The sequence below is a fragment of the Podarcis tiliguerta genome (genome assembly GCF_965153285.1).
Source record: "Podarcis tiliguerta genome assembly, chromosome: 11".
In the NCBI taxonomy this organism is placed as follows: Eukaryota; Metazoa; Chordata; class Lepidosauria; order Squamata; family Lacertidae; genus Podarcis; species Podarcis tiliguerta.
Genome location: NC_139544.1, coordinates 20,901,459 through 20,929,419, shown reverse-complemented (window position 1 = coordinate 20,929,419; position 27,961 = coordinate 20,901,459).

Here is a 27,961-nt window from a genome sequence, read left to right as displayed (position 1 = left end):
GCAGCTGACTGGAAGCCAGGTGAGTGGCAGACCCCACGATGCCCTTCACTTGATGTCCCATCAATGATGGAGGGCACTTGAAAGTAGAGTTTGGCATGTGTCTCTTTAAAAACTCAGTCCTTTCCCATCAGATGCTTCCTTCACATAACTAATTCCATGTTTGCCCACCATTCACACTTGTACTCAACTGTACTATTTGAGTAAGTAGAAATGAGCAGTGGTGTGTTGGAAAAGGCATGTGGGACAGCACAGCTCCAAGAGTTGTTTTTTTTTTAAGAACAGGATTGTTGATGCCATCTGCCCAAGTACCAGGGAAATGGATACAGCCTCTTTTCTCTGGCAAGCGAATGAGGTGATAGTGAGACTTTAGAGTTTGTTTGTGGCATCTTAACAGTTTATTATGAAATGTGCCCCCACATGGTTACAGCATCAATAGATACAGTGGTACCTCAGGTTAAGAACTTAATTTGTTCTGGAGGTCTGTTCTTAACCTGAAGCACCACTTTAGCTAATGGGGCCTCCTGCTGCCCAATTTCTGTTCTCATCCTGAAGCAAAGTTCTTAACCCGAGGTAATATTTCTGGGTTAGCGGAGTCTGTAATCTGAAGCGTATGTAACCCGAGCTACCACTGTATGTGCTATCTCTATGTGGAGGCAGTGCTTTTTTTCTTTAAAAAATGTTTAGGGGTACTCTCATTTTCCTACTCATACTGAAATACTGCCCCTCAATGAGGCCAAACTTAGATTTACAAAATGTTTAGGAGTATGCGTACCCCTGCGTATCCCCAGGAAAAAACACTGCATGGAGGACACAGGCTTAAGAAATATTTCTCAGATGAATTTACTAAGGTAAAATGATCAGTATTCATATGAACTAACAGCCTCAAGGAGCCTCCCCATTTGCAAGCCCCATTTATTTTCATGAATTATGTGATAACAGTGTGTTTTGCAGTATTGTTGGAAATGCAACATGCAGGCTGTCATTCTACAACCACATAGAACATACATAAATATTTGCAAGATTTGAGCTCCAAAGTAGGATAGGATATGTGTGTTCTTATTTTATGGAGCTGTGATAATATCAAGAGAGTTTCCACAATGTATAGCAATTAACAGTATGAGCAGTATGAACAAGAGACATTTGAAGTACCAGTTAACTAATTATGTAATGCAATTACTGGAGTTTTTTACACAAGACAAAGCATTCTGAAGTTTAATCCAAACCTATCTGTAATTTCTAGATCACTTGCAAGAGATGGGTCAGTAGGCTAGTTTGTCATAAAATTCACAGTTGTTGGGAGGTTAGGGTGGTAATTAATCTCTTTCTCTATGTCTGTCATAACAATAACATGATGAGTTAAGAGACTATTAGTGCCTGACTTTGCTGTGGTGTAAAACCCAACATTGAAGAAACATACAATAGCCTATTGTAGCACCCCCTTGGGATGTCTAAGACTATCGCTATTTGTCTGTTTAATGCATTTGTTTGTTCCAATTAGTGTTTTAAACAACAGGCAGCATCTCTAGAGGAACAACAGAAGGCAAAGCAATAGGCCAGGATATATATACGTGTGTGTGTGTGCGCGCGCGCGCGCGAAATGGCAAAATGGCTACCCACACTGCAATTTGTCATTACTTTAATGCTCTTGTACAACTCTGGGTACCCTAATTCCATCTATCTTCTGGATCCGACAACATTACAAAAAGAATTACTAGGACACACCTCCTATAGACAAGTGTTGTATTTCTTCAGTCATTTTGTCTTGACGTACCTTTGAATAGGTGTGTTTGATTTAGAAATTTCGTGCCTTTGACTAATTCTACTTGGGAAAAGTCACCGTAGCCTCCTGAGGTGTCTACACAAAGCAGGAGCAGTGCCAGAATATTTCTTGAGCATCTAACCCAAGCAGGCCCAGAACTCCATAGTTGGAAGGCTGGTCTGCGTTCCATGATGGTTCTGGATATTCCTAATTCTATCTAACCTCTAGACCAGGCAATGTCACAAAAAGAGTTGCCAAGGTGCACCAGCTGAAATGGATTATAGCATGTAGGCATGAGAGATATCCCAGTCCTATGCTCTTCGGAGATGAATAGGTCTGTTTATCCAAAGGTTATTTTGATTTGCTGGGGAAATAGTGGCTTTGTCTTACCTGAAGAACAAACTCTGTGCATTTGTCAAGAGTTGATCATTCCCATGCAAATAATTAGTTCTAGAAATTTATTATGGTAATCCAAGATCATTGCTGCATTTTGAATATAAATCGTATGAATTTGACTGTATATATTGTTTCTATTTCACTTAATAATTTCTCCCACAAGCCAGTCAACATTTTCTCTCTTTCATAAGGTTGGCTTCTTCTCTGCTCTAGAAGACTGGTTGTATTTAGATCGGCAGTCTATGACTGATTTGATATGAAATAATGTGATATCATATGATATATACTCTCATTGCATTATAAGATGTATCCCTACATGAACAATGTCTGAAGCAACACTTGTCAAATAACTAGAAAGTGAAAGCTGTTTATGCTCGGGTAGTATAAGCAGGTTACATAGAATGCTTACAGATTTATTCTATACAACAAAAACATGTGATTTTCAATAATAATAATAATAATAATAATAATAATAATAATAATAATATAATTTACTTATACCCCGCCCATCTGGTTGGGCCTCCCCAGCCACTCTAGGCAGCTCCCAACAGAATATTAAAAACACAATAAAACATTAAACATTAAAAACTTCCCTAAATAGGGCTTATCCTATATAAGTTTATATAAAATTTTATTTGCTATATTTGTAACTAACACTTCCTCCAAGCAGTTTAGGGTGACTTTTTCAACTTTAAAAAGAAAACTCCTTGGGAGAGTATACATCGTAGTTGTGGCGTCCTCAAGGCAACTACACCCAGTGCAACCAAACTGGTCGTGTTACTCTAAATCCGCCTCTGTTCCTGCTCTCTGTACATTTAGAATACCCTCATGTAAATGTCTGTTCAGGTCAAAAGTCACCCAAGTAAGCATCATAACTGAGATCCATTTATTTATTTTATTTATTGAATTTATATACTGCCCTATACCTGAGGGTCTCAGGTCGGTTCACAGAATGAAATGAAGATATAAAACCCCAAAATACATAATAAAATAAAAACAACAACCCAATAGCCCCCCCCAAAAAAAAACCTGAGGAGAGCATTCCACACATGGGGAGCCACTGCAGAGAAGGCCATGTTCTCATGTTGCCACCCTCCTGACCTCTCAAGGAGGAGGCACATGAAGGAGGGCCTCAGAAGATGATCTCAGGGTCCAGGTAGGTTCATATGGAAAGAGGCAGTCCTTGAGGTATTGTGGTCCTGAGCCATTTAAGGCATTTGTCTGTCTAGCTCAGTATTGCCTACAATGACTGGTATTGGCTCTCGCCAGATTTCATGCAGACCTACCTAGAGACGCTGAGCTAAAGCCCTTCCCCTAAGAATAGTTAGTTCTTTCTTTGTATTTTTGTACCTCCTTCAAAATAGCCAATCTCTTGAATGTTAACCCTACTAGACTGAAATGAATAGAGGAGGAAATAGGAAAGACACATAGCCCTACCTATTCCACCTTTGTGTTTCTGTAGGGGACTGACACTTACAACAGTTCCCTATGTTCCACAATGCAAATTATTTTGCCCACTCTACCCATTAAGCCTTACTGGTAGAAATGGCTGCTATGCTGGCCCAGTAGGCAGCTCTCCTGAGATCCGTGCAGAGGCCACAATACAACCACTGTTGAGAGCCACAAACCATGCTTGTGCCATGAGAAGAAAGATTGCGTGTTTTGTACAAGTTCCAAGATTTCTTTGGACATATCCCAAAAGAATAGTTAGAACGGTAGTATAATACGTAATTGCATCAGCGTGACAGGAGAATCCAAAGCACTTTAAAAATGATTCATCCCATAGGCAGGAGATGAGTCATTTAAGATGAAATGTTTAATATGTATTAAATTACATATTATGTCATTTTAGCTATAAAATGATGAACGCTGCTCTATGGAATTTGGCATTCCAATATGTATTTTCAAAGGTCACCTTCAGAGTGAGGATTGCACAAGTCTTTTTCTGCTCTTCGTGATCTAGATTTGCCCAGGCAGTAGATATTACTGTTAATAATCAGTCATTATAATTATATATTCATTGTTAGCAATTTTATTCCTATTATTGCTACCTGAAGGAGAAAATATCTCAAATGGAAGAATTCACCTGGAACATTTCTTCTACAAGCTTCATTGAGATAAAGAGGGATTTTGTAGGAGTGTTCATATGGGATATTCAGAGGGTGCCTGCCAGCTGTTGCTTCATTCCGGACCACGCTGGCTGGGCCTGACAAGAGTTGTAGTCCCAAACATCTTGCAATCCAAACAGCTCTGCACTGGCTATTCCTGATCTAGATCTTCATTATCACACCTCTGCAAACTGTACATTCTACTTTCTGCTATCTCACATCATGCAGACATAAGCTTATCTAACACAAGGCCAGGTAATTGCACCATACGTAAACAGGAGGGGAACAAAGCCAAGCCTATAGAAAGCAAGCTAGAGAGATAAGGAGGATGCAAAAGTTTCTATTAACATGCAACCGACCTGAGCACAATCTGGTGAAAGCTAGGTAAAGCTAAAGGACCCCTGACAGTTAAGTCCAGTGGCGAACGACTCTGGGGTTGCGGCGCTCATCTCACTTTACTGGCCGAGGGAGCCGGCGTTTGTCCACAGACCGTTTTTCTAGGTCATGTGGCCAGAATGACTAAGCTGCTTCTGGTGAAACCAGAGCAGCGCACGGAAATGCCGTTTACCTTCCCGCTGGAGTGGTACCTATTTATCTACTTGCACTTTGATGTGCTTTTGAACTGCTAGGTTGGCAGGAGTTGCGACTGAGCAACGGGAGCTCACCGCATCACGGGGATTTGAACCGCAGACCTTCAGATCAGCAAACCCTAGGCTCAGTGGTTTAGACCACAGCACCACCCGCGTTCCTTACTGGTGAAAGCTAGGCATGTCCAAATCATGGGGACCAGCATCCAGCTGAAATATCTGCTTTCAGTTGTTCTTTATGGCACATAAGTGTATATAATCCAATGACTCAGTCAGGAATCCATTGGCTCAGTCAGCAGAGCATGAGACTTCTAATCTTACGTTCATGGGTTCAAGCCCCACATAGAAGAAACAATTCCTGCACTGCAGGGGGTTGGACTAGAAGTCTGTTGTGGTCCATACTAGATGACCATTGTGGTCCCTTTCAACTCTATGATTCAACTCTATACCTCCCAAGCACTTCTCAGGATAACCAAACAACAATTGCACCTACATATCTGCAATTTTCTAGATGTCACACAGAGCAAATGTTGATGGCCCTGGTTAGAAACCATGGTGAGCAACCAGAATCCTAGATTATATCCCAGGAAGGAACTATGGGAAAGCAGCCCACAAATGAAATTATGGACTAATCTACACTTTAAGAATGCGTTATAAAAATGTGACACCAGAGAACGCTGTACAGCAGTGATCTTTTGCCATTGAAAAATTGCATGGGAGCTATATTTTTATAGTGTTTTAATAGCGTTTTCCAGATCAGTGTAGATTCAGCATCTGTAAGTATATACGAAGGACTTTTTTCCTTAGACATATAGGGAAGCCCTCCCACTGAGAAATCATTTACAATTCAATCATGTGCTTGTATATTCAGAAGTAAATCCCTTTTATAAGGCTATTTATATACTGCAAGTTCATACAACATAACATGGCGGTGTACAGCAATGTCTACAATAAACTATAAAACTGTACAAAATGATCATTAAAATGACTGTCAGTGTCATCAAATGGCGCCTCCAGCATGAATGGAATTGGGAGACATTGATCAAGTACATCCGATTTCCATAATTAACCACATGTAAATATTCCCACATTTTTAGATGTTTGATTCAGACCAGACCAATGTTGCAGATGCTTAAAACCAGCAGTTACCCAAAATAAAACCCCAGTCCAGTCTTAAATTGAGAGAGTGATATATAAGAGAACCATATTTGAACATCCCCTTTGCAACTTCTTAGAAGGGGCATTTATCACATGTGCCATTGCAATTTATTTTATTTATGAATCTATATTGCATTGTACTCGTGATGTGGAAGCTTCTGAGAGCAATTGGCTGAGCTCATATGGCAACATATTTGTGGACGTTTCAATCACTTGGGGAACAAAGCTGTCAGAATATCCATAGTCTACGTTCTGTGAGGGGAAGGAGGCATGTCAGTTTGTCTGGGATTACAATATCAAAGGCTAAACATAGCATTGTGAGCTAGTTGAGGACCGGAGGGGTATGCAGGGAAGGAAACTAAGAAATAGGGAGCCCTGAGGCAAGGTGGATGAATGAAAGCTGCCAAATAGGCAATGGACTGAGAAACAGCAACACAAGGAGACTGAAAGAAAAGGCAGAGGGTATTGAAAAATGTGAGGTGGGAGGCTCAGCAGACATATCATGATGCACATGAAATTGTGTGATGGTTTTTTGTTGTTGATATTATTGTGAAATTGCTTTGAGATTTTATGGAGAGAAATTCATAAATGGAACTAAATAATAATAAAATCAATGGTGCTGGAAATTTTGGAGCAGGAGGGAGATAAACTAAAACTGCAGAGTTTTGAAAAATTAAAAAGTAAAGTGCGAGACTGGCTTCACTATCACCAGATAATGGAGGCATATAAATTGGACAGAAAAATTGGCTTCCAGGTGGAAAAATCAAAATTGGAAATAGAACTGCTAGAACCCAAAACTAAGATTTTGTCAAGAATGTATAACTTGCTGCTGAAATGGAATACTCAGGATGAAACAGTAAAATCTGCTATGATTAAATGGGCACAAGATGTTGGACATAACATAATGATGGCTGACTGGGAACAGTTATGGACCACTGGTATGAAATTCACGGCATCTAATGCCTTAAGAGAGAATATTATGAAAATGATATACAGGTGGTACATGACACCAGTCAAGCTAGCAAAAATCTATCATTTGCCTGATAATAAATGTTGGAAATGTAAAGAAACTGAAGGTACTTTTTTTCACCTTTGGTGGACGTGCCCAAGGATTAAGACCTTCTGGGAAATGATTTATAATGAAATGAAAAAGGTGTTTAAATACACCTTCCCGAAGAAACCAGAGGCCTTTCTCCTGGGCATGGTTGGCCAACAAGTGCGAAAGAAGGATAGAACTTTTTTTATGTATGCCACAACAGCAGCAAGAATACTTATCGCGCAGTATTGGAAGACACAAGAACTACCCACTCTGGAAGAATGGCAGATGAAGGTGATGGACTACATGGAATTGGCAGAAATGACCGGCAGAATCAGAGACCAGGGAGAAGAGACGGTGGAAGAAGATTGGAAGAAATTTAAAGACTATCTACAGAAATATTATAAGATTAATGAATGTTAGAATGACATCGGATTGAATGTAAAAGGTTATTAGCAATAAAGTGGAGAAGAAGTATAGAAAATTCAAAGGTTAAAAGTTGTAAAATTAAAAGGCTTAATTTGTAAAGATATTAAGGAGATCAAGATATATTAAGATATTAAGATCAAGATAAAGATTAGGTAAGATAGAGGGAAGGGATTTGCTGATCAAATGTATGAACTGGAATACAGTGAAGGGAGGTGTGGGGAAGTCTGGGAAATAAGTAAATGCAAGGAATACTATGAAAATGGAATTGTTTTTATTTGCTCTTCTTTTTCTTTTTCTTTTTTGTGTTGTTCTTTTTGTCGCTTTGTATTTTTGCATTTCTGTATTTTTATGTTGTTTTTTATTTTTTTTATTTTTTGTAAAAACCTTAATAAAAATATTATTTTTAAAAAAATCAATGGTGGTGGTGGTAATGGTAATGGTGAATAGAAGCCTTTGCCATGCTACCATTGAAATATTAACTACATCTGTGGCAAGCCAGTACAGTATTGACCTGAATTCACGTTTTTACCTTCCAAGTTTACCAGTGATTCTAAACACCATCTGGCTATTTCATTAACATTAATTAGAACCATCAGTCTGGGTATATCTCGAAAGAGAGCCAATTAGTAGGCTCTGGTGCATTTATTATTGTAAGCAAATGCAATATTTATTGCACAAAGAAGTAAATTACAGAGAGGTTGTGTGGCATTCCTTGAAATGATTCAATTAGATTCAAATCTGATATTGAATAAAATGGGAACGTCCCCCATTTTGGGGTTCCTCAGATAACCAATTGTGATGGATTCTATTGCTATGTTTTCTTGGGCAAAAATGAAGGAGGTCCACCGTTCAAGTATCCACAAAGATGCATGTTATTGAGAATTGAGATTAAGCTTTTTTTACTTTTGAAGCCACTTCTAATTATAAAGAGAGCAGATTGTGTGAAGGGGGGGGGGGCTACACCCAGCAGGGCTGGCTCATCGATGAAGGAAGATGAGGCAACCACCTCGGGTGGCAGGTTCCGCAAGGGCAACAGATCCAGCCACCAAGGAATGCATTGCCCACCGCTGCAGCCACTGCCACAGTGGCAGTGGCAGTTACAGCTGTGGTACCCCTCTTGGAGATTTGCCGCCCCCTGGAGGAAGACCATCAGAAGTGCCTCCTATTTGCTGAGAGGCCACTGTGCAATGCTGCCTCCTTTACAGCAGTCTCTTGGCAGACAGAAGCTGCTGCTGTTCTCCTCAGTGGTGGAGCATATGTCTGCACTGCCCAGGGTGGGCACATTCCCGAGGGGGGCGGGGCGTGGATGGTGCCCTCCCAGGTGCAGGATAGCTGCTCGGGTGCATGGAAGAAGAAGAAGAGTTTGGATTTGATATCCCGCTTTATCATTGTGACGTTAACATATGAGAGTGCTGGAGGCAAAATAGTTAAACAAGTTACCCAATCAGAATCCAGGGGGTGGAGTCAGAGGGACTATAAAACCAGCTCTGGGAGGGGCAAAGGAGGAGTTCGTTGGGAGTTGGGTCGTTGGTTGGAGTGGGAGTGAATTGGGATAGAGTTTGTGGGTAGGTTGAGTTAGTGTAGTGAAATAAGCTGAGTCAGTAACAGTTAGGAGCTAGGAAGACAAGTAAATATCTGAGAGGTGGTTTAGTGAGTCAGAGCAGGTAGCGGAAGTTACAGGTCTGGATTGGTACCCCATGAATGTAATTGACCAATACCATTTATGAAACCACACGCTTGTTAAACTGCAATAAATAAACAGAAGTTTATGTTCCAATTTAACCCTGACTGGACAGTATTGTACCAGGTAAGGCCTGGGTAGTGGCAGCGAGAAATAAAATGGTGGCACAGGGATCAATAGACGGTGAAATGTCTGGGGACCCTGTGTGATCACCACAATCACTACCCTAAGGAGTCTCAAAGCGGCTAACAATCTCCTTTCGCTTCCTCCCCCACAACAAACACTCTGTGAGGTGAGTGAGGCTGAGAGACTTCAGAGAAGTGTGACTGGCCCAAGGTCCCCCAGCAGCTGCATGTGGAGGAGCGGGGACACGAACCTGGTTCACCAGATTGCGAGTCGACCTCTCTTAACCACTACACCACACTGGCTCTCTGTGGAGCGGCACGCGCCCTGCAGCCAGGGGCGGAGTGAGCCAACCACGGGAGCTGAGTGAGCCGCTAATGGCGGACATTCAGCGTGCTGTCTTCCTGCAACTCCCAAGCCTCCCCCGAGTTGTCAAAATGAAGGGGGAAGGGGGGAATGCCGCTGGCAAAGCAACACAGCTCCCCCGGGGTGGGCTTGGGAGTCGTGGGTGGGCAGTGCGCCAAATGTCACCCCCTTCAGTGAAGACACCCGGGGCAGTCTGCCCCCACTGCATCCCATTCCTCCACCCCTGGTTCTCCTCTTCCTGGGGAGGAAATAGCAAGAGCTGCCCTCTTCTGGACTTCTTGGCTCTGTACCCACCCAGCATGATTCAGAGTGGGCCACTCCCTACCCACAGCGGCCTGTGATTCCCAGTTCAACCATCAGGTAAGGTTGATTTGATCCCCCTCCCCTTGTTCCCAATGTAGATCTTCACTCCCTCCTTGTTCCTGATGTATAGCTTCTCTCACCATTTCTTTCTTGGCCAAGGAGGTGCCATTTTGTGATTTGCCTCAGGTGCCAAAATGTCTTGGGCTTGCCCTGCCACCAAGGCTGCTTCCTCATTGAAAGAGACATGTGAAATGCTGATGACTTCTTTGTGTCTTGTTGCACATGTACTGTTAACCACCTGAAGCACTTGATGTTTAACCATGTCACCATTAGCATTATGTCTTGCATGATGTAAATCTTACCTGCATTCTGGCCACTAGATTGATAAAACAGGGAACCACAGCTAAAAGATTATAAAACTAGGAACATTGGATATTGCCTTACACCAAATTGGTCCATCTTGCTCAGGGGTATCTACACCAAGGGTGGTGAACCAATGGCTTTTCACAAACCATCTGCAGATACTACAGGGAGGTTGATGTGATTCCAGTGTCCAGGGGTGGCCATACTTCACTCAGAACAATTTTCATTCCATCTTTGGCAGAATCAAATCCTATCAATTGCAGAACCTCCAAGGGTCCCTATTTTCCAGAGACATTCCTGAATTTACAGAAGCTGTCCTGGTTTCTGATTTGATCCCGGAATGTCCCGTTTTCCCTTAGGATGTCCCTATTTTCATCAGAGAAATGTTGGAGGGTATGGCATTATGTGACTCCCGAGCCAAGGAAAGAAGTACAATCTTTAGAAGAAATCTGAAGGCAGCCCTGTATAGGGAAGGGTTTTTTTAAAAAAATGTTTAATGTTTTATTGTGTTTTTATATATGTTGGAAGCCACCCAGAGTGGCTGGGAAAACCCAATCAGATGGACAGGGTATAAATTGTTGTTGTTCTTGTTATGGAATAGGGTGTCTCTATTTTCATCAGACAAATGTTGGAAGGTATGCAATTTCAGGGCCTCCTTGTCCCTCCCACTCTCCCAGTAAGCAGCAGTAACTTGGCTGCTGGGAGGTCAGATAAGTGCCACGACCCCTCCTTCACCCCACCATCCATGGCTAGATAGTTCTCTCATACACCACTCCAAAGGCAGTCATCATCATCATTAGCAATGACAGCGTGATGTACAACACAAAATGAGCTATCATAATAATATTAATTTATTATTTGTACCCTGCCCATCTGGCTGAGTTTCCCCAGCCACTCTGGGCGGCTTTCAACAAAGATCAAAAATACATTAAAATGTCACACATTAAAAACTTCCCTGAACAGGGCTGCCTTCAGATGTCTTCTGAATGTCAGGTAGTTGTTGTTCTCTTTGACATCTGGTGGGAGGGCATTCCACAGGGCGGGTGCCACTACTGAGAAGGCCCTCTGCCTGGTCCCCTGTAGCTTTGCTTCTCGCAGTGAGGGAAATGCCAGAAGGCCCTCGGCGCTGGACCTCAGCGTCTGGGCAGAACGATGGGGGTGGAGACACTCCTTCAGGTATACTGGGCCGAGGCTGTTTAGGGCTTTAAAGGTCAACACCAACACTTTGAATTGTGCTTGGAAACGTACTGGGAGCCAATGCAGGTCTTCCAAGACTGGTGTTATGTGGTCTCGGCGACCGCCCTCAGTCACCAGTCTAGCTGCCGCATTCTGGATTAGTTGTAGTTTCCGGGTCACCTTCAAAGGTAGCCTAAAACCAAAGGTAGCTAAAAATAAACATGATTTGAATTGGCCCCAGTGGATTTTAAGTCCACATTTCTCATGCATTTTACTTTAGGAATGTGTTATACAGTCGTATTCCACCAAGCCCACCCTTATTCTTCAGCCGGTCTTCACTCTCGTTTTACTCAGTGCAATACAAGTGTTCTAACCCACAAGGTGGAAATGTTTATTTTACACCGTGGAATTGGGATTGTGTCTCCTAGGGAGATGAAAGAGGGAAGAGGATATACGGATTGAGTTTTAAATCATTTCTGCTGCAAAAATTACCTGCTGCATAGCTCGAGATAAGCTTGTAATTATCCCTGGGTCTGAACTCTGCTATCGTGAGCCAAACCTTGCACTATGGCCTAGTTTCGCTGCATAACTACAGTGGACACATGACCCAGAATCTGATAAGGATGTATCTGCTCCTAATGACAAATAACGTCTTCAAAGATTGAGGCAACTTTATACACCTCTGTGCTGTATTTGAAGTACTTGGAGAGCAGTTAAAACACGTGATGCTACAATAGCAAATATTGATCATCTGCAAATGGGCCTTTAAACAAAAGATAATTTGTTTACAGCAAAGGAATCTATACTACACACTTATGTTAAATTGTACCAATTTCAGAAAAAAGGCATGCTTTTGCAAAACTAAAATATTGACCAAGATGCTGCTTACCTTCCCAGCATTTAGTATCAAGTGGGTTATTAGACAAATAACTGTCTCTAGAAGAAGAAGAAAGTCTGCCTTGCGAGAAGCTGTTTCCAGAAATTGAAAGAAATGTGGGAAGAAATTCAGCACTGCGCACTTCTGACATCAACGCCGTGTTCCAAACTGGGAAGAAACAAGGACAGTGAAAGAGTAGCAGAAAAATTAAAGAGCAAAGAGGAAGGCCATTGGCCAACCTTGCTGCAGTGACTTAGGACACTGTACGGGAGGAAGGAAAAAGCAGAAATGTTGAGACCAGCAAAATTTTAAAATGCTATAACTAGTACAGTACATAGTTTAAGGTAAAGGGACCCCTGACCATTAGGTCCAGTCGTGGCCGACTCTGGGGTTGCGGCACTCATCTCACTTTATTGGCCGAGGGAGCCAGCGTACAGCTTCCGGGTCATGTGGCCATCATGACTAAGCCACTTCTGGCGAACCAGAGCAGTGCACGGAAACGCTGTTTACCTTCCCGCCGGAGCGGTACCTATTTATCTACTTGCACTTTGACATGGTTTCGAACTGCTAGGTTGGCAGGAGCAGGGACCAAGCAACGGGAGCTCACCCCATCGCAGGTATTCGAACCCCCAACCTTCTGATCGGCAAGTCCTAGGCTCTGTAGTTTAACCCACAGCGCCACCCGCATCCCTAGTACATAGCTATCTAAGAGTTAATTGAAAAGAACTCGAGTAGAATCCAAGTTCAGTGCTAGGCTTCGCTAACTTTAGATTCTGAATAAATGAAAGAAATGTTTCTTTCTCTTAAAAGTTCCAAGTATTCTGGTTTAGGAGCCCTGGAATAAGTAATTGCTTGCTAATAGCCACCTGAGCTCCTCCAAATGTTTCAAAGTGGGTCAGGAAGTAAGCAGACACTAAACAACGTGACACAACCTAGCAGCAAGACTTTGAAAGGTAGCTTGTTTTCTCCAAAGACTAGAAAAGGGAAACAGAAGCTAGCCACATGGTGCCACCTTGAAAGGAGATGGCCAAGGAGGCAGAGAATAAGGCTAAGGCTCATTGTATATTATTTCTTCCAGTAGTTTGCTATTGGTATGAGCTTTCATGTGCATGCACATCTGAAGAAGAAGTGTGCATGCACACGAAAGCTCAATACTAATAACAAACTTAGTTGGTCTCCAAGGTGGTACTGGAAGGATTTTTTTTAATTTTGTTTCGACTATGGCAGACCAACACAGCTACCTACCTGTATATTATTTGTCAGACAGTGAAAGAGAGTTTGAGAGACTGACTGACCTGTCGCCAGAAGAAACTGGCGAAAGAAAGAGGGCAGTTTAAACTTTATAAGGGGGCAGAAGGAACATGACCCCTGCGTAAATTGCAGGCTTATTGTATATAGAATATGACAAAGTGGGGGAAAGGACACAACAACAACAACAACAACAACAACAACAACAGCCCAGTGAGGGTACTGCAATATTTTCCTAGTGAAGACAGCCTAAATGGATGGTGGCTGTTTTCCTTAGGAAAAAAAGGGTCAAGCTACATAAGTGACAGAATTCTGTCTCTTTCCCTCGATTTTTTAAAAAGATTTTTTTAAAAAAAGACATGCTCAGTGCTGCAACTAGGAGCAGAAGACTAGGTGGGGCCTGTGTGCTGTAAGGCCTTTTTCACTGCCACCGTTTGTCTGCTTAAAAGCAACACACACACCCGCAAGCTGCTCTTCCAATCCGGTGGGGGGGGGGAAGAGATGCTATGCCATAATAAATTTGTTAGTCTATAACAATATGGTTCTTTTTTCCCCACCAGGCTAGCTATGCAAGAGAGACTAGCACAGATACCGCTCAGAAACTAGCTGCCACAGATGACAGGAGCGATAGGTGACTATGGGCCATGGAAACTAAAAATGGAACCTGTATGTTCAGAAGTATCATACTTCTGTTTTTCAGATATTGGGAACAAATGATATGGAATGGCTACATCTATCGTGCATGACTTTTTAACTTTCTGGAGCCATGTGGCTAGACATTGCTGGAGACAGAATAAAAAACTGAGAGGTCCTGTGACTCTCAAGTAAGTTTTGTCTTGACAGAATTTGCATCGGAGGAGAATGGCATTGTTTCTTTCCATACTCATAGTGAGCCCACAGCTATGGCCTGAGCCACACTGGTGTTTGGACGTCTTTCCAGCTACTCAGTGTAAATTATTAAGTGTTCCTGCAACAGAGTGGCTTTTAGGTCAGACATATTAATCACTGCAAAATTATAGCAGTTAATTGTGAGATTATATTTTGACTTTCTGTCTGGAGTAAAATAAGACCATGAATAATTTCTGTGTTTAAAAGCTATTAGCTTTACATCCTTCTGAAAGATGGTGAGATACATTTCTCTATTCACATTGGGTAGGGTTGCCATATTTCAAAAAGTAAAAACCAGGAAACACCCCCCAATTGTTTGTTTGTTTGTTTGTTCATTTTTTAGGAAAACCTGAAAGTTGACTAAGATCCAGGACAAGCGCTGCCTTTCAAACCACACACACACACACACACACACGTACGTCAATTCCGCCTTTGAAATACCAGTAATCCAGACGTATGGCAGCCTTACCTTGGAAACAGAAGAGTAAATGGACTGATGTTTCCAACCTTTTCAGGAGAAGATTCAAAAGGCATTTCAAGGGATGGATGAGTCAATAAAGTTCAGTTTTTCTCTATTTCATATCCTGCTCCAGCTTTAAGTTCAATTTTCCACATTTCCACAACAGGTTACATTTTTTATTTTATTTTTAAAGTCCTCTCAAATATTCATTGGCATTTTAGTGCCCATTTTTCTACATATGCACATTTCTTATGTATTTTTCCATAATGTACACAAATATGCCGTTTTCTCCACATGTTTTGCTGGGAAGTGCAAATAAGGCAAACTGCACTGAATTTCGCCCCCATCGGATGGATATTTGGTGCCATTGAGCCTCACAGGTTAAAGGTTTTAGCTCCAAAACTATCCTAATGTCTTGTTTGCCCTTCATTTGGCACTTTTCTCCACATTCACATCAGACGAATGGCAACCCATATTGTGGGTTTGCCCAAAAAAGAGACAACTTTTGTGTTTGGATTTTCACTTTTTGAAATATGGCAACCCTACGTTAGCCAGGGAACAGAAGAACCCCAAGACGAAATCCCTTACTTATCCATGAAACTCAGCCCAATTTAACTTATTTCACTTTGTTGTGAAGATTAGAATTATAGTTGGTATTTTTCCACCATTCTCTGAACATGTTCCCAGATCAGCTTGCATCATGGCAATAAAATAATTCAAAGATAAACTTATTTGAGAGCAGCACATAGGCAGGAAGGCATCTAGACTTCCTTAGCTGCAGGGTGGAAAGAGGCACAATCTGTGATTAATTCAAAATATGTATTATGTGCACAACAGCATGAGACAGCAACATTACTAAAATGCAAGAGAAAGGCCAAGCTCTCAGGTATTTTACACGGAAGGCACCAAGGACCACTTAACCCAGATTCTTTCAGATTAAAAAAAGAAAAGAAAACTGTTAAGAGCAAAGTTAAGGCATCAGGCTAGGACAATTTAAACACCCAAAAGCTATGGAAGAATGCACTCAATTGCTGCTCTGAATGGCCAGCATGGCACTTAACGTTATGCTATGACTACAGAAAGCAAAAAGAATAAAAGTCCTGATTGCCTCTCTCATGAATTATCTCATACCCTCCAACATTTTTCCAACAAAAATAGGGATGTCCTATTCAATTAGTAGTAGTACAGTGGTGCCTCGCAAGATGAAATTAATTTGTTCTGCGAGTTTTTTCGTCTTGTGAATTTTTTCGTCTTGCGAAGCACCACTGTGCATTGACAGTTTCCCATAGGAATGCATTGGCGGTTTTTAAAAAAAGGCGCAAGACATTTTCGTCTTGCGAAGCAAGCCCATAGGGAAATCCGTCTTGCGAAGCAACTCAGAAAACGAAAAACTCTTTTGTCTTGCGAGGCATTCGTCTTGCGAGGCATTCGTCTTGCGAGGTACCACTGTAGTACAGTGGACGCTCAGGTTGCGAGCGTGATCCGTGTGGGATGCACGTTCGCAACCCGCAGCATTCGCAACCCGCAGCGGTGCATCTGCGCACATGCGGGTTGCGATTTGGTCTTCTGCACATGCACGAAGTGCGATTTAGCGCTTCTGTGCATGCATGAGCCCCGAAAGCCGGAAGTAACCCATTCCGGTACTTCCGGGTTTCAGCGGGTCCATAACCTGAAAAAGCGCAACCTGAAGCATCTGTAACCTGAGGTATGACTGTAGTAGTAGTAGCAGTAGTAGTAGTATATTTATACCCCACCCCAACCACTCTGGGCAGTTTCCAACATATATAAAAACATAATAAGACAATAAACATTTTTTAAAACTTCCCTTGTACAGGGCTGCCTTCAGATGTCTTCTAAAGGTTGTATAGTTACTTACCTCCTTAGCTCAGGGATCGCATAACTCCATACCCTCCAACATTTCTTCTGAAGGAAATAGGGGCATGCTAAGGAAAAGCGGGACATTCTGGGGGGAAATCAGGAAAGCGGGACAGATTCTTTAAATTCAGGACTGTCCCTGGAAAACAGCGATACATGGAAGGGCTGTGATCTGTTAAATGAAGGGCAGCACATTCAGACATCATGTGTTATTTTTTAAATAGTCATGGTTTGAAGTATAGCCTTTCTTTTCTTTCCATTTCTCCTCTTAGGCTGCAATCCTTGTGTTTACGTGTGTGAAATACAAAGGCATTAGGAGCACCTTATACACCCTGCAGGGCTCAGCCTGACAGAAGGTATGCAAAAACAAATTAGAATGAAATGCAGGTAAATCCCATTGGACTCCACAGATCTTGCTTCTTAGCAGACATGTGTAGGATTGTGAGCTCATGGCAACCATAAAAATATTCCAAGAATGTGAGCAAAGGGCCAGTGCCAAAAAACAGGTCTTCAGAGAAAAGACAATATGCAGAGTGTATGAATAATTCCAATTGATGTTATTCCTGTAAAAACTCGGCATCCGTCACTGAAGAGGCTCGTTGCCAACATGACAACATTGCAGGGTAAAGCTTAATTGCTTAAGTGCTTTTGGCAACAATGATGAGACCTTTCTTAGTCTAGATTATAGAATATTTAGGCCACTTAATTAAATTCTGATCAGCCCTTTCTAGAAGAGAGCAAGCCGGCTGCTGCTTCTGCATCTTGAGAAGTCAGCAAGTCAAGTGGGTGCAGTGATTAAAAATTGACTTATAGTGCCCTGTTTGAAGAGGCTCACACTGAGAATTAAGTGCAATTTATCCACACAGCAGTCAAAGGATAAGTTCTCTTTGGGGTTTCCATGGATGCACACTCTGTATAGCTGAGAAGGGTTGCTGACTCATCAAATCGCAATTGGGCAGGCCCTGCTAATTATGAATGACGTCAAAGACAACGCCAACTTTTCATCTCTTATCCAAAACTGCTAGCCAAGGTGTGTTTCTTACCAAGTGCCCCTCTGCCTTATGCTTTTTCTGTTGGGTTATTAATTATATGTCACTTTGTCCCATGGGGTCTGGTCAGCCTGCAAGAAGTTCAGCAGTATCCATCTCTGTTCCTTGCAATGGTATGGCCACAATGCACATACACAGATATTTTGCATTCAACATAGTGAATGCATTCAACATAGTGTTATGGTGAATGTTCCATCAGTGCAAAGATTTCTCCTTGTGCAATTGAATTTTCTCCCTCCTCTCCTCCCCCATCCTGCTCCCATTAAATCTGTTCTAGGGGTCCAAGCCCAACCCACTGCACTAGTTTAAGAATTTAGTTAAATGCCACCCATGTGTCGCTGTTGTGACTGTGAACGTGTGTATGCTTTTAAAAAAAGATTTGAATAGGAACTGCGGAGGGTTTGGTCAGGATAAAGGCTGCAGTGTGCGAGGAGATTTTCCAACACTTGCAGTTTTGGCAATGAGTATGATTGCTTTGCACATTTTCCTAAACTAGCATGGGACAAAGAGCAATTAATTATTCCATTTACTAAGCATCTGTTCTCCCCTAGGTGCAATCAAGCCATACCAAATCCTAAATAGAGGGTCTTCTCTTCCATCTGCCAAACACAGCAACAGAGCAGCAGATTCAAAAATCCCAATGCAGTTGTGAAGCACACAGGGTAGCCTTAGGCAGATCACTGCCTCTCAGTCAGAGGTACCTCCTAGGATTGCTGCAAGCCTAAAACTCTCTGGGGGAACAAAAGTAACCTAGGACCCTCATACCTACGGGACCGCCTCTCCTGGTACGGCCCACGGAGGACCTTAAGGTCCATATATAGCAACACCCTAGAGGTCCTGGGACCTAAGGAAGTTAGATTAGCTTCAACCAGAGCCAGGGCCTTCTCAACACTGGCTCCAGCCTGGTGGAATGCTCTGTCTCATGAGACCAGGGCCCTGCGGGATCTGATTTCTTTCCGCAGGGCCTGTAAGACAAGAGTTGTTCCACCTGGCCTTTGGCTTAGAATCAGTTTGATTCCCTCCCCCCCCCCTTTCTTTTTCCTTTCTCCTCCTGTGATGAGGCTGCATCCTAATGTTTTAATGTTATATCTTAATCTTTTAAATTGTATTTTAATCAACTTGTTTTTATTATTGGTTGTTAGCCGCCCTGAGCCCGGTCTTGGCTGGGGAGGGCAGGGTATAAATAAAAATTTATTATTATTATTATTACTTCCCACAGGTCACGGTAAGAACAGGATGTTGCATTGGCTTGATTAACAAAGACGACACCAAAGCAAAGCGTGTTCTCCAATAAATGAGAGCACGTGTTGCGGTGTGGGCCACCGGGCCAGGCCTCTTGTTGCCAGGCTGGTTAATAGTTATTGCCTGGCATTTGTGATTGGATAACCGGGTTGCTGGGGCAAATTGTATGTTGCAAATTGGGTGGGTGGGACCATAGTCTTTAAATATTGGTGCACTCTGGTTTCTCTTTCTCTTTGCAGAGTGCATCGGATCACCCGCCCACCCGCCCTCTTTTCCGGTTGACCTTGCTTTGCCTGTCATGGGGTCGTCTGCCTTGGTGCAGGGGCCTAGTAGGAATTTTGCCATTTGGTGATTGGCTGTGCCATTTGGTTTTTGCCTACTACTCAGCAATTCGTCACAACTTGTAAGGTTGCGGTTAGGCATTGGTTATAATATGCTGGTGGTGGAGGGGTCAGGACAGGCTGTGCCTGCCCCTCCTATTGCACTGAAGGGAATTCCATTAAAGGAATCCTGGGGCTTGCCATGATTTCGTCCAATCCCTGTCATGGGACCAGGGCCGCCCAATCCCTGTCATGGGAATCCTTGTCATAGGACCGGGCCGGCAAGCTTTCGGGGAACTGCTGGGGAGAGCGGCGTGGGTCCGATGCTTAGCTCAGATGACCCCCCAGTTTGACTTTCTCTTCTACTGGCTACCGATCGGACCTCGGGATGTCAGTTCTGTCCCAGGCGGGGGGACAGATAGTCATAACCAATGTCTAAACAACCACTCACTGATTTTGTATTTTAATAAAGTTGTGGCCAAAATAGTGCCCAAAAACCAAAACTAAATTGTGTGCTATGTGTGAAGTTATTTGATGGGTGGCCTGGGGACCTACACGTGCAACTTAACTTTTAATTCACAATATATGCATGGAATATTTCATTTCATAGGCAAAATATGGGAAAGGTCACTGGAGAACTCTTCAGTCCTAAGCCCTCAGAACGTGTCAGTGCACATCTTGCTGTGCAAACGTTGTTCCTCTGCTCCTCTGTATCTGGACTTTCCCATAGATAGATAGAAATCAGTCTTCACCAACATGATGCCCTCCAGATCTTTTGGACTGCAGTTGAAAACATCTGGAGGGCATGAGGGCGGTGACAAGCTAGTATAAATTGTGATCCGCTTGCAGTCCAGGTGTAAGAAGTTGGCTTTTTGCAGTATGGTAGCGCTGCAGAGAGCTTGCTGGGGAGACCATGCATTAAAAAGGGACTCAAAAATAACTTAAACAAGGCTTTAATTACAAAAACAAAAACTCCTTTTACACTAAATACATTAACAAACAAACACAACCCAACCACCAACCCATCCCCCAGGGTAATGGCAGAGCTAGGTGCTGCTCCTTATATACTACACCCAATTGCTGACACAGCTTAATCAATACAACTCAGCAGCACCTGCTATGTTTCACAGCTGTAAAGCTGGGTCTCGTTATCTTGCTCTGGCCCTTGCTCTGGCCCCTTAAAGACATACACATTGGGTGGAACAATGATGAACCTTTACATTTAAAGAAACCATTCAACATATTGTGCCATGTGTTCTGACATTTGTAATGTATTTGATGTGGGAAATTTTCTGTTTTGCCTGGTAAAAGTTAGTTTAACGGTTGTTTTGGACTTTCACTGAGAGCGGTGAGGAAGGGTGGGTGTCACGATTCTCAGTGTGCACGAGAAGGACAGAAGACAGGCATGTTTTGATTGGTGGGCGCAGGTTTAGACTTTTCAGTGAGGGTCTGTATGAAGGGCCCAGGTCTCCCTCGTCCGGGGCCAACATTCTATCTACTACTCCAGACAGACCGTCAGCCACAAAGTACACATTTTCTAAAGTGCATGCTTACAACCTGATACTAAAATAAATTGCTTTCCCCACTCCCTTGGCAAATTATGAAATTGGCTCATGTTAAACTATGACACCGATGCAATTAGCTTTCAGAAGAGTGAGGTACATGGCATTTCATTTCCATCAAGACAATGCTCTGTGCTGAGCTGCAAGTCGTTTCCCAATGACACCTCATTACTCGTGATTAGGGCTGCTTCACACCGAACAGGGCCAGCACTTCAACCTTGCATTATTAATAAATACGCAGCTCTTACACGGCACTTCTCAGCCAGAGAATTCAGCGTGTTTTTAAAAAGGAGTCAGAGCTAACCACCCACAGGGCATTTAATGGCAAACTGGGAGCTGAAATCGGCTAGGGGGTCTATGCACGGATGCACTCTGCCCCGCTAAATTGGGCTTGTCTCTTTGGGGGATCTGCTAAGCCTGAGGGTGAAGCACTCTTGATATTTCTTGAGAGATGTTACTTTACAAAAAAGATCTTATATTCAGCGGTTCTGTTAAGAGGACATCCGCAGACTTTCACAGCCATTGTAGCAGGGGGTTCGTGATTGCTGCAGCAGGGCCACCACCTGTCAGGAGCTCGTCTTACTCTCGAGTAGGACCCTTGCAGAGACACATACCCAACTGGCACGTTCTCTCCCTCCTGGTCGATCATTCAGGAGCTTTATTAGCCTTCTTCAGCCCAAACATCACAGCAACCGATGCCAACAGACATCAGCACACTTAGGGATCCACAGAGTTTGTGCATTTCGTGTGACAGACCTCAGCAACTCAGCATTTTGGCTAATCTACTTTATTTACATATAAACACACACGGAGCACTGCAACAAGGCTCCCTCTCTCTCTAGCATCAGGCAGCAAAGAGAAAAAGAACAAGGACAATAGTCCCACTTCACGGAACACAGCAACACAAACATCCTGCCTCCGTCACTTCCCACTCTGTGGAGTCAAAACATAAACTGTCATGTGAAAGACAACAATCCCATGACTGCCATCATGGAGCAGGAATTCTAACACTACCACTCCATGTCCGATCTCCTCAGGTTGGTAGGAACATGCCTGGATAGCTCAACTGGTTAGAGTGTGGTGCTGATAGTGCCAAGGTTGCAGGTTCGATCCCCGTATGGGACAGCTGCATATTCCTGCATTGCAGGGGGTTAGAGTGAATTTTCCTCAGGGTCCCTTCCAACTCTACAATTCTAGGATTCTTCTTCTTCTTCTTCTTCTTCTTCTTCTTCTTCTTCTTTGCTTGTTATGGACTTCTTGCTCCCAGCGTCTTTGTTAAGCTGTCTCCTATAAGTGGGATGGATCACCTGCAGGTAATGGGCCACTTTAATAATAATAATAATATTTTTTTTATTTATACTCCGCCCTCCCCAGCCAAGGCCAGGCTCAGGGCGGCTAACAAGCAATAGTAAAAACAAGTTGAATGATTACAACTTCAAAACAAGATTGAAATACAACATTAAAATATTGAAACATTAAAATATTAAAATGCAGCCTCATCACAGAAGAAAGGAAAAAGGAAAAAGAAGGAGGGGGAGGGGAGGGAATCAAATTGGCTCCAAGCCAAAGGCCAGGCAGAACAACTCTGTCTTACAGGCCCTGCGGAAAGAAATCAGATCCTGCAGGGCCCTGGTCTCATGAGGCAGAGCATTCCACCAGGCCGGAGCCAGTGTTGAAAAGGCCCTGGCTCTGGTTGAAGCTAATCTAACTTCCTTAGGGCCCGGGACCACTAAGGTGTTGCTATTTATGGACCTTGAGGCTCTCCGTGGGGCATACCGGGAGAGGCGGTCCCGTAGGTACAAGGGCCCCAGGCCATGAAGGGCTTTAAAGGTCAAAACTAGTGACCTTTAAGTGAAGACCTTGCAGGAATGCAAGACTGTGTGTGGCAGAAGGAGTGTCAAATTGCTGCCACTGCCATGAACCACACTGCACCAAGCTCTCTGTGCCTCAGCCCTCCTCTCTCCTTCTTGGTGAGTCTCAGATACCCACTATATTGGAAAGCCAGGAGAGCTATGGTGCCCCACCTGCGGCACCTCCCCAGCCATTATTGTTCCAGTGTCTTATACTGGATAAAACATGTTTTAGCAAGTTGAGACAATAGAAACTCATGGTAACTATAAGAGCAGCACGGTGTACTTGCAATGATGAGTTGTGTAACATTAGATCTTCACAGCTGCCTTCTTTCTTTGTTTTAATGAAACGATAATGAAAAGCTTTGGTAACCAAATTGCTCCTCTTGTGTTGTGTTCAGAGAATGCTCAAGGGCCTCCTAGGTCACTACTCATAGCAACACATCTCTAAGAAGCTCCCTGCATTGATAATAAGGCATGTTTTTACCTGGTTCATAAGTGATCCCTTGTGGGACCAGCACAGTGTCAAACAAGGGGACTGTTTGTTCTTTTACAAGTGTAGGAGCGAGACAGAAAACATCCTTTGAAAAATAGTTCACATGGGCATGTTCATCACTCAGTGGCTACGCAGCATCAAGTGGTGTTGTTCTTTAATTTTGCATGTGTTGGTGGAGCATCATGAGTCAAACACCACAGATAGAACTTTCATATTTAGGCAGCTACAGAAGCTGAATGCTAGGCTAGGCTGCCCTTTGGTTTGATCCAATAGGGTGCTTCTTATACTATAGCTATGTCACCCATCTGTGTGGTCAAGAAAGCAGGATGTCATTTTCTGATGGCCTGTCAGCTCTGGGCAGTGGGGATCAAGGCCCTTCTGGCCTGCTGTAGACCTGTTTCACCCAGATGGTGTCCACCTTTCCAGAGAAGGCAATGACACTTGGCTTGGTGACCTTACATCAACTCGCCCCCTGGTTGTCCAGCAAGATCCTATGACAGAGTTCCAAAGAGCCCTGCCCAGTACTTTTGAGCATCAATGATGAGCTGGACTGTTTTGCAAGCTCCAGTCCCCCACCACGGAGCTAGACTTTTGGTCAGGCACATCTTTGGTCTGATCCAACAGGGCTCTTATATACTCATGTTTTTAATTTTGGGGTTGGAGGAGCAATTTCATACCAACTGATCTAGCAGGCTGTTTCTCATAGAATCATAGAGTTGGAAGAGACCACAAGGGCCATCGAGTCCAACCCCCTGCCAAGCAGGAAACACCATCAGAGCACTCCTGACATATGGTTGTCAAGCCTCTGCTTAAAGACCTCCAAAGAAGGAGGTCTTCTATTGGTGGCATGGCTGCAGGAAGCTCCTGCAGCCAATTGGAAGCCATGGAAGCCCCATTAGACTTCAGCTTCCAAAAATAGTTCACAAACCAGAACACTCACTTCTGCGTTTGCAGCATTTGGGAGCCGAAATGTTCGAGAACTAAGCTGTTCGACTTCCAAGGTACAACTGTATTGGGACAATATCACACTAAAAGGCTGATGAATTTTCATGAGAGCTTTTTATTTTTTAAAAAAATTGCTAATTGTTGTGACAGTGTGGAGAATTGAAATTAAGATTGGAAAAATTAGAAATTGAGAGCACCAGAATTGAGATTTGTCCATCCCTCCTTCAAGATAATTGAATGCAAATTGAGGTCTCACTGAGGCAAATTATTTCAGCTTTGGCACTGAAAGCACAAAAAATAAAAGACAGAAACACAGCGAACAAAAAATAAAAGCACAAAAAATAAAAGACAGAAACACAGTGGACAAATTACAAGTAATTTGGTTTAGCTTTGTTGCATATGTGGCACAAACAGACTATCACAACACATTGACTTTTCTGGAAAAACTACCGTATTTTTCGCTCTATAGAACGCACCTGACCATAGGACGCACCTTGTTTTAGAGGGGGAGAACTCTCTGCCCAGCGCCCCTTCAGCGAAGCGGCAGGAGAAATGGAGCCCCCCAGCCCCAGGGACCACACATTCACTCCATAAGACACACAGACATTTCCCCTTAGATTTTAAGAGGAAAAAGTGTGTCTTATGGATCAAAAAATACGGTAGTTTTTCCAGAAAAGTCAATGTGTTGTGATAGATAACACTTAAGGAAAAATAAAACAATGACTAAACAAGGACAATCAACTTCTTTCAGTACTACAAGATGACGAATGCTCTTATTTTCTGTTTCTTTGTTATGTGATGCATTGTTTTATACAATAGTCAAATTTATATACCAAAAATGAAATGAAATATTCAGGGGGTGAGGGGAGCTTTAGCACTGAGAGAAGAATTCTGATCAACATTCCTGAACTTTTTACATGATAAGATAGATTCAAACTCACCATTACAACACCCCTGAGCTGTTGGTTGAGTGACGTTCTTTTCTTTTCTTGCTTTTACCACAAAAATCAAGTATTTATGCGTGAGATATAATTGACACCACTCAATCAGCTTATGATTTGAGCTTCTGTGTGTAGAGAAAAGGCTGTCCTAAATTGCTAGTTAGTCACAACTTCGTGAGCTGTGAACTACAAATGGCTTTTGCATTTTACAAAAAGATTCGGCAGTTTAATATTCTTCTCCAGCTTTGGAAATGCAGCAAGCTACAGGGAGTCACCATTAACAGGTTTTTCCCCACACATGGAAGAAAGTGCTTTAGATTATTAAAAAAAAAAAAATTCTCTCTCTCTTTGCATCTTTCCAATTGGCGCAAAATAATTGCAGAATGCCTTTATTTCCTGTATAAAAAGTGACCTTTATGAAAACAACTTGTCGTGCTGAGAGGGCCCTTCGCATTCTTTTGCAGGAGTTGGCTTACTTTTGCATGGATGGGGCGTATTTGAGTGGTTGTAGGAGCAAAGCTTAAGCCTTTTTTTTACAAACTGAGGGAAAGGAGAAAGAGTAAATTGCTACCCCTCAAAGGCCAGTGAGGACTGGCACTTCTTCAAAGGCATATAAATCATTCCAAGCTAGACCTTTCAAGATTTTCCAGAACTTGCTAGAAGAAAAGCATACAAATCTGTAGGAGCTTGGCTGATTAGGTCTACAATTTAGGTCCAAGGCACACAGTGACCTCTAGAATGGTAACTGCTGGGTTTTACCAGCATCTCACAACCACTTCAGCACATGGTACTGACAGCCATGCACAGCAATTATCACACCATGGGTGGGCATGTGACTTAGCTCCTTATTCAGACCAAATATATGGCTTTTCAAATGACCAGGCTGCCCTCATGCCTCCAGAGGGACAACTGGCATGTTCAAAGCTCAGGTGGAGGACATAACCCGTGTTCTTACAAGTCCCAAATGCAGCTTTTCAACACCACACACATCCTTCATGTGTTTTCACCTCCAGAGACAGGATGTGCCATAGGGTGGTAGCCTAGAGTGGCCAAATGGATGCTGAGCAGTTAGCACTGCAAATCCTGTGCGTGTCTTCTCAGAAATATGGGCTCGTTCCATTTGTCCCATGGCTTCTTCCATTGGTCCTGGGATCTCTAGGCATGGGTCTGAGAGGTTTTTCTTTCGTCCCGCCTCTTTCCCTGGGGAAACCTTCTGTTTACTCCTGAATCCGAATAAATGCCAATCCACCCAACTGATGCTTGTTCTGACTCAGCAGTAAAGGCTTTCCTGGGGAAAGTAGCAAGACCAAAGAAAAATCTCTCGGACACAGGGGTGCCAACCAGAATAAAATATGGGTTGGGGGGCTCACATAGTAGTAGTAGTAGTAATAATAATAATAATAATAATAATAATAATAATAATAATAATAATAATTTATTTATACCCCACCATCTGGCTGGGTTTCCTCATCCCACTTAATCGATCACATGATCCAGTGATCCATGCACACCAGTTGAATGGCATTGCCCCTCAACCTTTGGGAGGCAGTCCCCTTAAATATTTTATTGGGGGGCAAAGCCCCCTTGGCCCCTAGAAGTTGGCTCCTATGATGGGAGAAATGGGAGTGTGGGGGTGAGTGCTAAGTCCCACTGAGTTTAATGGGGTTTACTCCCAGGTATGGGTGCAGAGAATTGCACCCTAACATGAGGAAATAGCAGACAAAACAGACTTTCCACTCTAGCAAGGGCAGAACATGGGAATGCACTCCAAAGCAGGGCATTCCATAAGGTCAGGAGAAGCTGGAAAACATATGGATATTTATTTCCTTTTTTAATTCATTAAAAATATCGACCCTGGCATCCAGCTCAGAGAGCCCTCAACATATAAAATGCAGCACCTTGGCTATGAGATGTTCACCAAATAAAACACAACCGCACAAAATTGGGGGGAAGATGACTCAGAAATGTGCAACGTAGCTAAATGCCGAAAAAGACACAGCACAGAAAAGATGCAGATCAAATGTAGCTAAGGCTGCATTCAGACAGCATTTTAGCACAGCCAAATAATGTGATGTTGATAATAGCAGCAGCAGCAGCAGCTGCACAGGTATTCATGCTGGCTGGGGACTGATGGGAGTTGCAGTCATTTTACAGGAGTGCATCCTAATGTTATGAAGCTGATGCCAGGCAATGAAAGCTTTTGTAAAGTCCTGTTTTCCCAGTGCCAATTTATTCCAGTTATATATGTGGCTCATTAAAAGAAAGAAAGCCCAGTGCTATCTATTCCACTCAGGATGCATTAAAGAACAAACTCCCATTTTCAAATGTAATGGGAATTAATGAAGAAGAAAGTGTCCTACGGTAATATATTTTGCACAAAGTAGAAACAAACAGCAGAAATATGTTTGTGAAGTGTTCCTTGGATGTGTTTTATGGACAATTCAAGCTTCTAAAAACCCTAATGAGGAAATCAAATGATTACTATGCTTTTCAGAAAAAAGGGATAGTGATATATTGGCTTTCTAATTTATTTCCCTGCTAGGTTGTATTTGATTAATTGAACTCCCTTTTCAAGTTTTAACAGCCTATGGTGATTAGGCTTCATTACAACAGAGCTGGGGTTTTTCCCCATTCTGTACATTGATGTACTTCCCCTGTTAAGTGCAGATACTTCATTTCCAATAAGCAAAGGCTGGGATTCCGGAGCACTCGATTACAAAATC